The 17,562-nt window shown below is 45.9% G+C and overlaps 1 protein-coding gene across 2 annotated transcripts in view; it reads right to left on the reverse strand.

Moving 5' to 3' along the window:
* Positions 1 to 14,577, reverse strand: part of SLC38A1 (solute carrier family 38 member 1) — a 46,693-nt gene extending 32,116 nt beyond the window's left edge. The window contains exon 1 of one of the 2 annotated variants that reach the window (XM_050936258.1): positions 13,951 to 14,577. The gene's annotated coding sequence lies outside the window, so the exon portion shown is untranslated. Of the gene's footprint in view, positions 1 to 1,814; positions 2,238 to 13,950 lie in introns of those variants that run through there. The other variant, XM_050936261.1, reaches the window with a different exon arrangement.
* Positions 14,578 to 17,562: the final 2,985 nt, after the last annotated feature.

Raw genomic sequence — 17,562 nt, forward strand, 5'->3', positions numbered from 1 at the left:
TTAATACTGGTATAGCTATTCCCATACAGAAAGCGGAATAAGCTATACCCGTAGGAAAAACTTTTTGTGAGTATAACTGCTTCCATGCTAGGGGCTGTATTGGTATAAGTATCTCAGTTTAAAAACAGAAAAAGCAGCAAAGAGTCCTGTGGCACCTTATAGACTAACAGATGTTTTGGAGCATGAGCTTTCGTGGGTGAATACCCACTTCGTCAGATGCATCCGGTATTCACCCATGAAAGCTCATGCTCCAAAATGTCTGTTAGTCTATAAGGTGCCACAGGACTCTTTGTTGCTTTTACAGATCCAGACTAACACGGCTACCCCTCTGATTAAAAAAAAAAAAAAAAAAAAAAAAGACACTCCTAAAAATATTGTTAGAAAGAAAGCATCTCAACTCCAGCTGAGTTGTTTTCTTAGGCCTGTCTACACAGGGAAATATACCAACACAATTATATCTCTGTAGTTACACAGGTATAACTCACCCTGTGGACATTCTTATAATTATACTTGTATCTATCGTAGGTACTTATATGGCTCCTGCCACCACAGTATCTGAGCACCTCACACTCCTTAATGTAGTTAACCTCAAAACACCCCTTTGAGGCAGAACTATTCCCATTTTACAGATAAGGAACTGAGATACAGAGGTTAAGTGACACCCCTGGTCACCCATGAAATCGGTGGTTGAGCAGGGAATCGAACCAGAATCTTGCAAATCTGAGGGTGGTGCTCTTACCATTGAACCATCCTTCCTCTATTATAAATAGGCCAATAAACTTCCGTGTGTGTGAGCAAGTTGCATCAGTCAGAGCCTAAAGTGTAAATTTTAAGTGATGTACTTAAACTCATACAACCATGTCTGGACTCTTTTATTTTATTTATTAAACCAGGTTTCCCCTGCGTGCCCCTCCCCCCCCCCGTTTCACTGAAGTAGATTGGAAATTGGTTAATTTCATTTTAGTATAAACCTCTCTTAAAAAGGAGTTATTAATTGTTTGTATTATCATAGCACGTAGGAGCCCCAGTAATGGATCAGGGCCCCAGTGTGTTAGGAGCTGCACAAAAACAGAAAAAAAAAAAAGAGACTGTCCCCGCCCCAAAGACCTTACAATCCAAGGCCTCATCTACATTTGCAAGTTTCTGCACAGTAAAGCAGCTCTCTGCATTGTAACTCTCAAAGTGTACACACTGCCAAGCCACTTAGTGCGCAGAAACTGCGCAGCTGCAGTGCTGTAACAAAATCACCTCGACAAGAGGCATACAGCTTTCTGTGCCAGGGCTACAGCGCTGGAGTACCAGTGTAGACACCCTAGTCAATTACAGTGCTGTGACTGGCCTCTGGGAGGTGTCCCACAATGCCTGTTCTTGCCTCTCTGGTCCTCAGTTTGAACTCTACTGGCCTGCCCTAAGGTGACCAACCGTCATTCCCACCCCTTAAATTCCTTGGGAATTTTGAAAGTCCCCTTCCTGTTTGCTCAGTGACACATGCAGTGGCCTCCGTGCATCTTTCTGGGTGACCATGCCTGCTCCATGCACCAAGCGTTCCCCCACTTGAAGCAATGCTGAGCTGCTGGACCTCATCAGCACTTGGCGAGAAGAGGCTGTCCAGTCTCTGCTGTGCTCCAGCCATAGGAATGATGATACCTACGGATAGATTTCACGATGCAGGACAGAAAGGGGCCATGACCGGGACACACCGCAGTGCAGGAGCTGTGAAACACAGTGTGGGAGGCAAACCGCCGCTCCAGTGTTGAGCCCAAGAGCTGCCAGTTCTACAAAGAGCTGGATGTGAAACTTGATGGAAACCTCACCTCCACTGCAAAGGCTCCTGTGGATACTTCGGTGGCTCACGTGCCAGTCAAGAGTGGACTGAGCCAGGAGCAGGAAATCTTGGACAAGGATAGGGAGGGGGACCAGAGGCAGAGAACGACTTGGAGGCCAGAGATGCATGCAGCCAGGAGCTGTTCTCTACCCCAGAGGAGACTAACCAGTCGCAGCAGTCAGATCTTGGCAAAGCGCAAACAGGAGAGAAGGCTCCCGGTAAGTGGCTTTGATTTTGGGAATCGCTAAGCGAGTTGTTGGGGGCAAGAGGGTCAGAAAGCAGGGTTGTGTCTGTATGATGCACATACCACCACATGCCTAGTCTGAGCAGTAGAACAGGGTGTTTGTTGACTGACTCCTTCATTTCACAGGAATCTGCCACAGAGATCTCCACAGAACTCTCATGGGGATACTGGGCAATCCACTGCTGCGGGTTCTTTGGCAGAGCTGCTTTGTTTCTTCCCCATTAAGTATAACTTTCCCACCCATGCCACTGTGCCATCACTGGGGTTGGGGGAGAACCATTGCTGCACATAGGCGAGCTGCATAAGGGCCAGGGCAGAAGCCACAGTCTTGGAGAAGACCCGCCGTTGATTCACTGCTCACCCTCAGCAGTGAAGTGTCTTCCATAATGAACACAGCCTGTGGAAATGTGGGGACAGGAATGATTATAAGGCCCCCTCTACAGTACTGGCTCTCCCCAAGAGCCACATGCCCAGTGTACAGTACGGTCCTGGAACACTGATTTCCCCTGCCCCTGCGGTTACTCACCATTGGGGGGGGGGTCTTCATAGAATATCAAGGTTGGAAGGGACCTCAGGAGGTTATCTAGTCCAATCCCCTGCTCAAAGCAGGACCAATCCCCAGACAGATATTTACCCCAGTTCCCTAAATGGCCCCCTCAAGGATTGAGCTCAGAACCCTGGGTTTAGCAGGCCATTGCTCAAACTCCCCTCACAAGGCTTGTGGCTCATATGTGCTTGCCTGGGGTCAGCCAGTTAGTAACAGGTATGTGAATACTGGCTGTGTGTTAAATCAGTGCTCTGTGTGTTGCAAACAATACTGCTTCTGTAAAATGTTGCATTTTGGCTTCACAGATATGACCTTGGGAGCCCAGCCTCAGCTGAACAGTTGCGCAGAATTAGAAAGCGGCCACAAAGAACTAAAGATGTCTTTCTGCGTGAGGTCATTATGCACACCACGTCTGAAAAACAAGAACTGAAGGACTGGCAGGACAGCAAGAAGAGGGACTGAAAGGAGAACGCGGCACGCCAGAATGAAGCCACAGAGTGGCTCTTAATTGTTACGGAGCACCAAGTGGACATGCTCCAGGCACTACTAGCACTGCAAACCGAGCAGCTCTGCGACCGCCCTGCCCTGCAGCTGCTGTCACAAAACTCTTTCCCATTCGCCCCACAGACACTGCCAACATACTTATCAATCTCCTGGTTCCAGTCTGTACCTGCTGCATTACACTCCTGCCCCGTCACAGTCCAGCCCTGCGGACTCCCAGTACCCACTGCACTCAACAACCGTCCCTCTGCAGTTTAGCCCTGCTGAAGTACAGTACCTGCTGTACTGTACCCCAAAGGCGAAGGTTGGATATGATAAGTGGACATACACAAATCTTTAACTGTCCCAGGATCTTACCTCCTCCTGGGACCCTCACTTCCCCCATCCCCCGCAGTGCTGATGCGTTTTTTTGTTTGTCTGTCTCCTCTTGTTGTTTTTTAATAAAATAATTGTTTTGGCTTGAAAGCAATCTTTATTCTATTAACTGAAAGCCAACAGAGCCCTGCAAAGCAATAGACAATTTTCTTAAACCTTCAGAATGCATCGTCTGCACCAATCACAATCACCTTCTAGCATTACAAGCACTGAACTCCTGAGCATAGCAACAAATATTAGTGGCTTTCAGCTTTAAATTGCTGCCTCAAGGCATCTCTGGTCCTTATGGCCCTGCGCTGCGCCCCTCTAATAGCCGTGGTCTCTGGCTGTTCAAATTCAGCCTCCAGGCACTGAGCTGCAGAGGTCCGGCCCTGAGTGAAGCTTTCCCCCTTCCCTTAACAAATGTTATGGACCATACAGCACACAGCTATAAGCATAGGAATACTGCCATCGGCCAGGTCCAGCCTTCCATATAGGCAGCATCAGTAGGCCTTTAAATGGCCAAAAGCACACTCAGTCATTATGCACTTACTCAGCCTTTTGTTGAACCGCTCTGTGCTGCTGTCGAGAAGCCCAGGGAATGGCTTCATAAGCCATGGCATTAAGGGGTAGGCAGGGTCTCTCAGGATCACAATGGACATTTCAACTTCCCCTACAGTGATCTTCTGGTCCGGGAAGAGAGTTCCTGCATGCAGCTTCCTGAACAGACCAGTGTTCCGAAAGATGCATGCGTCATGCACCTTTCCTGACCAGCCTGCATTAATATCCTTGAAACGCCTACAGTGATCTACAAGCACCTGGAGAACCATACCCCTTCCGATTAATGTATTTGGTAGCTAGGTGGTTTGGTGCCAGAATTGGAATATGCATGCCACCTATCACCCCTCCACAGTTAGGGAAGCCCATTTGTTCAAAGCCATCCAGAACATCATGCACGTTGCCCAGACTCACAGTCTTTCGGAGCAGGATGCAATTAATGGCCCTGTCAACACGAGTCCAGCAGTCAACTTTCCCACTCTGAACTGGTTAGCGACCGATTGGTAGCAGTCTGGAGTAGCCAGCTTCCACATTGCAATCACCACGTGCTTCTCCAACGGGAGGGCAGCTCTCATTCTTGTGTCCTTGTGCCATAGGACTGGGGCAAGCTCACCACACAGTCCCATGAATGTAGCTTTCCTCATCCAAAAGTTCTGCAGCCACTGCTCATCATCCCAAACATGCATGACGATGTGATCCCACCACTCAGTACTTGTTTCCCTGAGCCCAAAAGTGGTGTCCCATTGTGGTCGGCACCTCCATGAATGCCACAAGCAATCTCATGTTGTAGCTACTACACGTGGTGAGATCAATATCGCACTCCTCTTGCCTTTGCAGTTTAAGGAATAACTCCACTGCCACTCATGACGTGTTAGTGAGAGCGAGCAGCATATTGATCAACAGTGCAGGATCCATTCCTGCGGACTGAAGAGGCAGAGTGTGCAGTACACAAACAATTGAAAGAAGGCGCCAAATGCGAATGGAAGCACAGGGATTGCTGGGATGCAAAGTAATGCATCACTGGGTATTGGGACAGGATCCAGGATGCCCTATGACTCTCCGCCTTCCCACAACTCTTAGCGGCAGAAGAAGAGATGTTCTGTGGGATAGCTGCCCAGAGTGCACCGCTCCAAATACCACTGCAAGTGCTGTGAGTGTGAACATGCTATTGTGCAGGCAGCTGACAGTGTCAACACACAACAGCAGTTTCCCTTCAGCGCTCTCTGCGCGGTGCTGTAACTGTTGGCGCTGTAACTCTGCCAGTGTAGACATACCCTAAGGATAAAATAAGAGGCAACAGATGGAGACAGACAGGAAAGCACAAGGGACTAATGAGTCAGTATTGGTCAGCATGATAGACATTGGTCTCAGCACAACAGCGTGAGTTTTGGTCAGAATCATGGCAAAGAAAAATGTTTAAGCAGGGATTTGAAGGAGAACAGTGAAGTGCTTTTCAGACATTTACAGGGATGTTTGTGGGTGGAGCAGCATGGGAGAAAGCATAAAGATGCTCATTTGAAAGTTTCACAAGTGGACAATGGAGGTTGACATCCTTATTTCATGGGCTTACTGGAGGAAGGAGTCAACCTATTGATTCTGAATGACAGATGACAGGTAAGGTAGGGATAGGCAATGAAGGTCTTGAAAGTGAAGAGTGTCCACACAAGGGTTTGCCTCAGTTTGACTAAATCCGTTAAAAACTGATTTAAATTAAATGACTTTAAGGCCCATTCTGCAAATACTTGTTAACCAGTACAGACCACAGTATCCTGATTAGTCCCACTGGAGCATTTGCAGAATTGCCTTTACATTGCCTGTGCTTAATAAAGTTAGCATTTAATAATCTCATCTAGGTGATGAAATTAACACTTCACTGAGGTAAAAGCTCACACCCCTTGCTTCTGCTAGTGTTGATCTAAAGAGCTGCAAGTCGGGAATAACAGGGCAGAAGTGCACTGATTGATTTGTGAAGGTTCTCTTGGTAATGAAAAAGCTGAGAACCTTTTAAAAATGAATGTTTCGATCAGGGGTCGGAAACCTTTCAGAAGTGGTGTGCTGAGTCTTCGTTTATTCACTCTAATTTAAGGTTTTGCGTGCCGGTAATACATTTTAACATTTTTAGAAGGTCTCTTTCTATAAGTCTATAATATATAACTAAACTATTGTTGTATGTAAAGTAAATAAGGTTTTTAAAATGTTTAAGAAGCTTCATTTAAAATTAAATAAAAATGCAGAGCTCCCCAGCCTGGTGGCCAGGACCTGCACAGTGAGAGTGCCATTGAAAATCAGCTCGCATGCCACCTTTGACACTCGTGCCATAGGTTGCCTACCCCTGGTTTAGATTGTATGGAAAATTGATTTAACGATATAGGATTAAATTCTGGCCCCAATGAAATCAATTGACTTCAGAAGTGCCAGAATTTCACACAGAGACCCTAATCCTGCAACACTGTGTATATAGGCATATACTTGCACCTCACAGCGCTCCCCATGAGTGCAGGGTCCACCCCATGCTGTAACTTGCAAGATTGGGGCCATAATGCTTATAAGACCACAGTATCTCATCAAGAAATATATAAAAATTCACATTAACATCAACAAAATAACTTGACAGAAATAGCAGCAAAGAGTCCTGTGGCACCTTATAGACTAACAGACATATCGGAGCATGAGCTTTCGTGGGTGAAAGTGAGGTTCTCAATATCCTTGAGGAAGTAGGTATTCATCCGACGAAGTGGGTATTCACCCACGAAAGCTCATGCTCCAATACGTCTGTTAGTCTATAAGGTGCCACAGGACTCTTTGCTGCTTTCACAGAACCCGACTAATGCGGCTACTCCTCTGATACTTGACAGAAATAGTCATTCATTCCAACTCAGACAAGGGGCTATTTCTTTCATCAGACCAAACAAATACATTAATTTTCAAACACGAGTTATGAGGCACTATGGACTCTAGAAGATAGAGACAGGAACTGGAAGTCTGGAGGCCTGGATTCTTGGCCTGACTGCCATTAACTCATTGAGAGTCTTTGGGCAAGTGACAAGTATCTAATCCTTAGTATCTCTATCTTTACAAAGCTGAATAAGTGTTAGTATTTTCCTCATTTTAAAGTGCTTTGCAATCCACAGTTGAAAGGGCAAAATAATATTATTCTCAAAAGCAAACTCCAGAACTTCCTTGTTTAATAGCCAAGGAAACGCAAGACTAGTCTACACTTAAAAAATTTGTGAGTGGTATAGCAATACCAGTACAGTTATACTAGCAAAATCTTCCTAGGGTAGACATGGCTTATATCAGCAAAAAGTGTTTTTGATGGTATTTCTTACACTGGTTTGGAGAGTGAAATACTGGCAAAAATACTTTTATGCTCGTATAACCGCATCCACACTAGGACTTTTGCTAGCATACAAATATCCCCAAAACTCACACAGCTAATCAACATTGCTAAACTGGCATAAATGTCTAGTGTAGACCTGGCCTTTTTCTTAACTCTCACTCAAAGTTTCAAGGAAGCAATATAGATATGAACAATAGTCCAATTGGTAACTAAGCAATTCCAGTTCCCGATTCCAGCTATTACCTATGTTCCCACTCCATGCCTTACCTCCAAAAAGATAAAGCAATGTTCTAATTGGTACTAATTAAACCCACCTATAAAAAGAAAATTAGCCCAAGAAATAAGATTTCTTCCGTTCACATGACACTCTTCCACTCTGCTGGATACAACAATCCTCTGTGGTGTAATTGTCCTTGAGAGGAAGTGTGAAAGGATTGGGTTCACCGGAGAAGGAGCTTCAAAAGTATGTGTTTAGCAGCTAATCTAGATCCTCTGTCCAGAAGAACAAGCAGGGATCACTCTCGTATCCTGCAGTCTCTATGTGATTGGACTGGAAGCTTGCCTTTGTCTTTAGACATCCCATGACATATCTTGAAAAACCTATTACAGATAATTTGCTTACACTTTGCTGCTCACAGAAGAACACCATTGCCTTGAATATTATAGAAAAGGATTACAATTTGTCAGATTTTAAAAGCAGGATTGACAGATGCGCATGAGTGGATATGCCCTTCTTTTTCCTCAAGAATATTGAGAACCTCACAGACTGTCAAAACCTGTCAGGCAAAGAATCCAAGCCATTTTCTTTGTTGTCTTCTGAAAGGTCAATAATTCTAATAGAATCCCTGCAACTCCAGTTTTCTGGATTGTCTAAATATCATAACACTAGAGATGGGCTTAATTTATCTGAAAAGTCTGGGTATTTGGAAAAACAAAACCTGATATAAACAGTCCCATTGTATCTCACTACCCAATGGAAGCATGAACCAGTCCTGGTGGTATTTCTAAATTATGTATTTCAGAAAATACCTCTCCTGAAAGTGGTATTTCTGGCATTAATGTCACCACAGCAAGAGGTAAAAAGTGATTGCTTGATGCTGTGGCATCATTCACTGAAATACTCCTTTAATTTGACAGTTTTCCTCAAATAACATAATTCAAAATAGTGATCTCAGAGCCTATCTTCTCAGAAGCAGACAAGGTATTTGAGAGGTATCTTGGTGCAGCTGAGTGGCTTGTGTGCTTTCACCACTGGACAGGACTTTCTTCACAGTGACATGGTCTTGCATAGATTCATTGTGGAGTTCCCAGTAATCAAATTGTCCTTCAGTGTTGTGGTAGGATGTTAAACCTCCAAGATACAATTAGTAGTTTTAACTACAGAGATAGTTTGCTTGAAAGCTGAAATTTGATTCAGTTTTCTGTTCATAGATATGGTTGGTAATCTTGTGAAGAATCCCTCTGTGACGTTTACTAAAGCTATCAGAACCCAGAGCTTGAGTTTCACACAGATTGCTTCCTGTACAAAAAGACTGAGATGTGATATGTGTTTTTACTTGGCTCATACCTTTGAGTGTTCTTTGAAAGGAACAGCAATATGACCAGTAAGAATCCAAGGATATAAATAATGAAACAATGAGTTTGAAATTGTGTGTATAAAAATATTCACTTAAAAGACAAATACAATAATGAGTCTTATAAATGGAATTTCATGTGAAAAGCCAGGAAGGTAACTACTTCCTTTAGCACTAGTGACACCAAGAACATCTGGAATATGAAGTGCAATTATGGTTACTATAGAAGAACACTGATAAATTGGAAAGATTAGAAAAAAGTAACTATGATAATAAAGGGTTTGGAAACTAAGACAACCTGTATGCAGAGTAGATCCTTGACGATGCGTTGGAGGGGTTTTAGCTGGGGGCTGTATGTGATGGCCAGTGGAGTCCTGTTGGTTTCTTTCTTGGGTTTTGGGTACAGACGTGTACCCAGAAGCCTCCTACTGCAAGACAAACTTCAAAGAGAAACTGCTGAGCTTCAGTTCATCTGCAAATTTGACACCATCAGCTCAGGATTGAACAAAGACTGTGAATGGCTTGCCAACTACAGAACCAGTTTCTCCTCTCTTGGTTTTCACACCTCAACTGCTAGAACAGGGCCTCATCCTCCCTGATTGAACTGACCTCGTTATCTCTAGCTTGCTTGCTAGCATATATATACTGCCCCTGGAAATTTCCACCACATGCATCTGAAGAAGTGGGTATTCACCCACGAAAGCTCATGCTCCAAAACGTCTGTTAGTCTATAAGGTGCCACAGGATTCTTTGCTGCTAGGTCAGACTAGGTGATCTGGTGGTCCTTTCTGGGCCTAAACTCTATGACTAGTGAAGTGGTTCTCAACCTTTGCCACATTGTGACCTTGTGTTACAACAGGAAAATCTTTGTCCCCTGTTCCATTATTGCTGGATGAGAAGGAGGCATCCAAAAAATTAAGAAAGAGAGGATGGTCACGACTCCTTGAAGTCTGGTTGCAACCTTCCCACACCAAACTGAGAAACCATGGTCTGCAGATTTGAGCACAGGACTGTAACTAAAAAGAAATCACCAAGTTCTATTTCTGACTCTCTCACTGACTTATGGCTTGGCCTTAGGCAACTCACTTAAAGATAAAGCAAAAAAAGGGAAAATAGATTTAAGTACAAATTAGTTCTGAGCCCTCAGCAATCAAGCTATAAGGAGCATTCAGCACAGAAATACATTTTAACTTTTTTCTCATTATTGTTTCCTGTGAAAGCCTCTTAATATTTACTATTTTGCTGAAGAGATCTTAGAATGCAACCTCACAAATCTCTAAAATCTCATTTCAAACCATGGATTTCCATAATAATTGTGAAATTACAGAATGATAAATTGTGGGATACCACCAATAAAACATGAAGTAAGTACCAAGAGGATTCACAAAGGGGAAAAAGTTATTTAAAACTTAATTTGCTGCTAAATGTGCTAACAGACTCTTTAGTAAGACTATGTCTGCACAGAAATCTGTTCTTAATTAAATTTTAGGCTCTGCCCCTTCTCACTCCATCCCCCTCCTCCCTCCTTCACTCGCTCTCCCCCACTTTCACTCGGCTGGGGTGGGGGTTGGGGTGCGGGAGGGGGTGAGGGCTCCGACTGGTGGTGCAGGCTCTGGAGTGGAGCCAGAAATGAGCTCCACTCCAGAAAAGGGCTCTGGGCTGGGGCTGAGGAGTTCGGAGTGCTGGAGGGGGCTCAGGGCTTGGGGAGGGGGTTGGGGTTTGGGCTCCAGCTGGAGGTGTGTGCCCTGGGGTGGGGCTGAGGATGAGGGGTTCAGAGTGTGGAAGGGAGCTCTGGCCTGGGGCAGGCTCTGGTTGGGGGTGCGGGCCCTGGGGTGGGGCTGGGGCATTTGGGGTGCTGGAGGGGCTCAGGGCTGGGGCAGGGGGTTAGGGTGCAGGATGGGGTGTGGGTTCCAGGAGAAAGTTTGGGTGTGGGAGGGAGCTCATGGCTGGGGCAGGGAGCTGGGGTGCAGGACGGGGTTTGGAGTGCAGGTTCCAGCCAGGAGGTGCTTACCTCAGGAGGCTGCCGGCTGCTTCCGGGAGGAGCCAAGGGACTCTGCACACTGCCTGTGCCACTCCTGCAGCTTCCACTGGCCATGGTTCCTGGCCAGTGGGAGCTGTGGAGCCAGCATTGGTGCTCGGGGAGGGGGCAGTGTGTGGCACCCCCATGGCCACCTCTGCACCTAGGAGCTGAATGTGCCTGCCACTTCCAGGAGCCACATGGAGCCAGGGCAGGCAGGGGGCTTGCCTTAGCCCCGATGACCAGATTTTTAGCAGACTGGTCAGCAGTGCTGATCGGAGCCGCTGAGGGCCCTTTTCAACCTGGTATTCCAGTTGAAAACCAGATGCCTGGCAACCCTACCCAACAGATCAAAGTTGCTTTCCATTCAACTGATTCTTTGGTTCACAATACTGTTTTGTGTAAACTTGACTGAAGGTCAATCATGTGCAAGAGTCCCTTAATATTTAAAACACTTAAATTGTTTACATTTTTACTGAAAATAATGTTTTCCTGCATAATGTATATTTTAAAAGATCATATTTACTTAGGCTTGTATGCTAGCTTCTGCTGTGGAGGGATGAGCAAAACCACCTTAGAACTGCAAAAATGCGGTGAAAATATGGTAACACAGGACAATCCCACTCTCTATTCAGTCACCACTTTTCCCTATGGGAAAAAAGAAGTGAGGAAAAAAAAAGAGTGGCAAGGACACAGAATGGAGGAGTCAAGGAGCAACCCCTCTAAATGACTTGCTCCTCCTCCTATGTGCATTAATGTCCTTGTAAAAAAATAGGATTAAGTAATAAAGCATAAATCATCCTCCATGCTCTCTGACATCCAGAAGGGTTCTAAGAGGCATGTGGGAAGATGGTTTTCTGCACTTCTTCTCCAGAGTTCATGGCGTCTTGCCCTTGGCTACCCACAGATTCCCAGGCGCTATTCAGTCTTGAGAGTCCCCTTTGTCCCATCCCCTTTGTCCCATCCAAAACTGGTCTACTGTACAGGAGAGAAAATGTCCTGGTTTCAGCCACTCTCCTTGGTGTGTAAGGGTTCAAGTGAGTGTTCCTTTCTCACATGTTTTTTCACAGAAAGTGTTTGAGTCAAATCAGAACTACTTAGTGGAACTGCACCACTTTACATCAAGGGTCCATTGCTCTCACTGAAGTGATTCCTGAGATGTAATGAAGTTCTCTCATTCAGTTTTAGTGAGAGGAACAAGCCCCAGGTCTTAATCAGATGCCTTTTGATTATTATTTATTTTTCATTGACGGATGACACTTCTTCACAGATTGTTTTGAAATTGGTAAAAGTTTGGGTTTATGATACAATGTTCTTTTTGCAAAAACATTTTTTTAATTTAAAAAATACTTCTGAGTTAAAAGGATTAATTAAGGGTGTCTCTCATTCTGATCAGTGCTTTAACATCAGAACAATGATAGGTTCATTTTATATTGGCTTTCAACCAATACTACCCCTCACAAAAAATGAATGAAGCACCATAAAGCAGCAGTTACTATAATTTGAAATATAGGTTAGTCAAAATGCCTAAGAGCAATATGACCACAGTGGGAATCTAATGATATCTGGCAGGTTCATACTGTATGACAATCATGCTAACAGCTGTCAAGGTTTTATTTCAGTTGTCCTTTCAATATCAGACAAACAAAGCACAGGTTTTTACATATACCACCTCTTTTTTTCAAGAAGGTGATAAATTATAATTACAGTTTGCTTTAATTTACAACCTCAACTTCAAAAACAAATGGAACAAAAACCTTTGGTCTAGAGGAAACCAATTACGTGATAAGAGAAAGTAGGCCAACACAATATAAACTAAGCTTCTCCCTTTTAATGGTTTTACATATAGCGGGCCCATCCTACATTCCTTGCCTAAACAAAACTCTCACTGAAATTAATAAGACTATTGGGCATTTTTTAAATGCAGGATTAGACAAAAAGCCAGTAATTGTGGGTTCTGATTTATGCATATAAGTGTGTTTCAGATATACCAGACACACACACATTCACATCATATTTTTAGTTTCTTCCCCAGATGATTGATACTCATTTCCCCCCCAAGACTTTATTTTAAAATGTTATTGCTGCAATCTATCAGCAGGATTATTAATCAATGCCATATTTAAAAACAGAAAGTCTGCCTTATTGTTAAAGCAGCATCCCTACCAGGGCATTGTACACTACTGCAATGGCTGTAACCAAAAGATAAAATCAACCCCTCCCCTCCCAATATTTCATTCAAAATGAACATCTAGCAGAATTAAAATGCAAATACTCACATTCTAACTGTCCCCGTCCAGGCAGGGGGAAGTCTCTAACTTTCAGGAGAATACTCTATGTTTCTGCATCAAAATCTCCCCATGCCCAATGAATTTCAATAAGAATTAAAAGATTTTATCCTTATTTTACTACCACAATGGGCCTATTTATAGCTTTCAAATGTTGGCGGGAGTGATAGAAACTGAAATCAGAACTCAAATTACAAATGAAAGCGGGGGGCGGGCAAGGGCCATTTGGGGGGGCCGCCTTTGTGCAGTGACGGGGGGGCGAAGAATGTCCGCCCCCCCGAAGGGCCCTTCCCCCGGACTGCATCTCTTCTCACCATTGTTCTTTTCATTTAAAAGCTACAGCCCGACCGGCTGGCGGGAAGAGGGAGAAAACGGAGTGAGCGGGAAACGTGCTCACCACGTTCGCCTCCCACCCGCCCATTCAGACAGCGCGGGGCGAGTCGCGGGATGGGAAACATGCTCCTGTTTGCTCCCTGTCTGCCGCCAGCCCCGCCATGGACCGCAGCAAACCCCAGCCCCGCCACTGCGGCGACGCAGACCCGGGACCACGCTGCTTGCCTCTGTCCTCACGGGCTCCCCTACCACAGGGCACTGAGTCCCAGCCATCCCCAGACCGACCCGTGGGCCAGATTCACGCTGGAAGGAGACTGGGGGGCCCACCCGTCCCCGCCGAGCAGTGCGCGCAGCAGCCACGCGTCTCACCTCCCCAGCCAGGATGGGCCTCGCCTTCAAGGTGTCCCCGCCGCCCCGCCCTGCCTGCCGCGCCGCCGGTGTCCTTCGTGGAAGGCGCTGGCCACCTCGGGCTCTGCGCTGCGGAGAAGCCCCGTGGGTTGTGTCCAGCCTGGGAGGAAGGGTCAAAGCGGCGCCTTTTCCTCACAGCGAGGCGGGCAAGGGGAGCGAGCGGGAGATGCTTAGACGCGACCTTCAGCAGCAGCGTGGACCAAAGCAGCTTCCCCTCCTCTTCCTCTTCCTCCTGCGTGCAGCAGCGCTGCCGAGCCGCTTCTATCAGAGCTGCGCGCCACGCACCAAATAACCCACCCACGCGGCCGAGCTGCGTGTGTCTGCAGACATCGTATTAAAAACGCGGCCCCTCTCGCGTCCAGCCGGCTGTAGACAGGGGCTAGGGCACCGGCTCCTCTCTGCTTGTGCGCACGCCACTGCGGCTCAGAGGCACCTACCGCCGCCTCCTGCGAGCTGCTGCGCCCGATCCAAGAGCATCTCCTGCCCCAGGGGCCACGCGAAGAGAGCCGCAGCTGTGTGCTGGCTGAACGGAGAGGCAGCTTTTGTGTCTGTGCTCCCAGACCACAGGCGGTGTTAATTGCAGCCAGCAGCTGCACGTCTGGACTCGAGGCAGAGAGAGCCACCCCCACCCCTCCAGTGGGGATGATGACACAGGTGGAAACTGCATTGTGGGATGATGATGGAAGCAACAGCCGGGCCTCGGAGCGAATTCAGGCTGCCTTTGTCTACCTCTGCAAGGAGTGAGTATATGGGCTGGATCTGTGCTTGTAGGGCTGCTGGCAGGTGGGCACTGTGGCTTAGCTCAGAGATGTAGCCCACTGTCCTGGCTCCAGTAGCACCCCACCATGTTCCGAAAAACAGACAAACCCTTTGTCTGGTTTCCACATCTTGTGACTTAATAATTGTAGCCCTTCCCGCTCCTCTGTAGAATTGATCCCACGGTACACCAGGTATAATACACAGAGATAAAGGAAATCTCCATGATTCCATCCGTGTTTTTATTGGCTTCTACAAAATAAAAGAGTGTGTTGGGTAATAAACTGTAATACTGTTCATATCCAAATGTTCATACTAATTTCTAATACAGAGAAGTGGGAGAGCATTTAATCTATGTATGTCATCTGGTTTAATTGACCTAGCTCTTCAGTAAAAGGCGAAAGATTTATACGATCTTAAGAGAAACCATACTACTTGAAAAATAACATCTTAAGTGAAAGCTATTCTTCCCAATGTGTTTTATGCTTTCTTTCTTTTCTTGAATTTTTAGTGCTCTGACAGTTTTGTTTCAGGGAGAACCCCTTATTGCAAGAAGAAACGAATTTATATAAAGGTTAGTTTCAAGTCCCCAAAATAGCTACAGAAAATTCAACATGTACTGAAACCAATTCCCCAACTCATTATACCAAACTACATACTAAAAGTTTCCATTTTCTTGAAATGCTAACACATTTAGGAGAAATAATGTGTACATTAAATATACAACTGGTACGACATACTTTGATACTGCACAGATGCTCTCTGTAAACTATTTTATCAGCTCATTTCAATCATTTCTCAGCCTAAAAAAATACTTAAGGAATAAAGCAGAAGTAAAATTTCATCACCATTAACAAATGTAGACCCAGATCCTATATTCACTACAACCATGCATAACTTTAACTATGCATAATCATGTTGTCCCATTGATTTCAGTGGGCCCACTCACAGGCTGGAAGTTAAGCTTATGTATAAGTGTTCATATGTAACCCATTCACATTACAGGTCCATCTCCACTGCCTGCTATGCTCTTCCACAGAGGATCTGCGTTATTACAGCTACAGAGGCTTTGGCTCTTTAGCTCAGGCTGTAGCACCTCATGGTTTTAGTTTTGAAGGTCTTCAGTTTAATCCTGTGTGTGTCAGCTAAGATGGTGGCTGTAAAACTTGCAGGACTATGGCTTTAAAATACACCTCTAGCCCGATATAACGTGGTCATCCAGAGCCAAAAGAACTCACCACCTTATAGGTGAGACCGCGTTATATCAGGTTTGGTCCGATATGGCATACCGGCAAGAGCCGATACTCCGTGCCGGACTGGACCAGCTTCCCAGGCAGTGATTTAAAGGGTCTGGTGCTCCAGCTGCGGCGGGGAGCCCCAGGCCCTTTGAATCACCACTGGAGCTCCGGCAGCGGGGCTCGGGCAGAGATTTAAAGGGCCCAGGATTCCTCACAGCGGCTGGAGCCTCTGGCCCTTTAAATCACCGCCTGAGCCCAGCTGCCAGAGCCCTGGCAGGGATTTAAAGGGCCCGGTGCTACAGCTGCTGTGGAGAGCCCTGGGCCCTTTAAATCACCACTGGAGCTCTGGTGGCGGGGCTCGGGCGGTGATTTAAAGGGCCTGGGGCTCCACACGAATTCGGATTTAACACGGTAAAGCACCAGGGCTTGGGTGGTGCTTTAAAAGACCCGGGGCTCGGGTGGTGCTTTAAAGGACCCGGGGCTCCCTGCTGCTTTACCTCGCTATATCCAAATTCGTGTTATATCGGGTCATGTTCTATCAGGGTAGAAGTGTAATAATATTTTGTATGCATGTAACATTTTTCATCAATGAGGCCTAAACCGCTTTATATAAATTAAAAATAACACTTACTACTTTACCTCTGCAAAGTGCTTTACAAACATTCACTAATTAAGCCTCACAGTATCCTCTGACGGTTCCCATTTTACAGATAGGGAAACTGAGGCTAGACCGTAAGTGGCTTGCTCAAAGTCACAAAACAAGGGGCCAGTCTAGAAGCCCTTATGTGAGTAACCTCACTCACTACTGTGATGACCTGCTGGAGTTCCCCTCAACCTCAGTAAGTGAAAATTTTACTAGTGCTGAGCTATGTGACAACTCCTTGACACACCAACTTGTCTGCCTTACCAGCAAACTCATCAGGACTCTACTAGTCCAAACCTAGCCTTGCAGGTAAGAATTGTGAATTTTTGGCACAAGGCTAACACGTTTTACCCTAGGAGAACAACTTCTTTATAAAACCTCACATGAGCTTTGCCACAGACTCAGTTCCTTTCATAAGTTCAAGAAAACTAGTTATAAATGTCAGAATTCTTCCCATTAACCTTTAAACAGCATAATCAGGTATGGAGTTCCAGATACACATATCCACATGCAAGCCTAGATATACATAGTATGCTTGTTTGAATGCCTGATCTCATATCATGCCATAAATAGGGCCTCAGGGTCTCCACTCTATTCTTATTCTACTTAGAGTGGCCAGGTGCCCGATTTTTGACCGGAAAGTCTGGTCAAAAAGGGGACCTGACAGTACCCAGTCAGATCTATTGACTGGACACCCAAAGTCTGCTTACTGTGGGTGGGGGAGGCATGGAGGCACTGGGTCATGACCTGCACCAGCCCCTACTCATCTGGGACTGCCTTGTACCTGCATTGGGTGGCTGCAGCTCCCAGCCCTGGCTCCACAGGTGAGTCCCTCCCAACCGGGGAGGGGGTGGGGGGAGGAAAAAAGCGAGCGACTAGGGGATAGGGGAAGAGGAGCGGATGGGGCAGGGCCTTGGGGGCAGGGGTGGGACCCTG

The sequence above is a fragment of the Gopherus flavomarginatus genome, chromosome 1 (assembly GCF_025201925.1).
Source record: "Gopherus flavomarginatus isolate rGopFla2 chromosome 1, rGopFla2.mat.asm, whole genome shotgun sequence".
Taxonomy (NCBI): domain Eukaryota; kingdom Metazoa; phylum Chordata; order Testudines; family Testudinidae; genus Gopherus; species Gopherus flavomarginatus.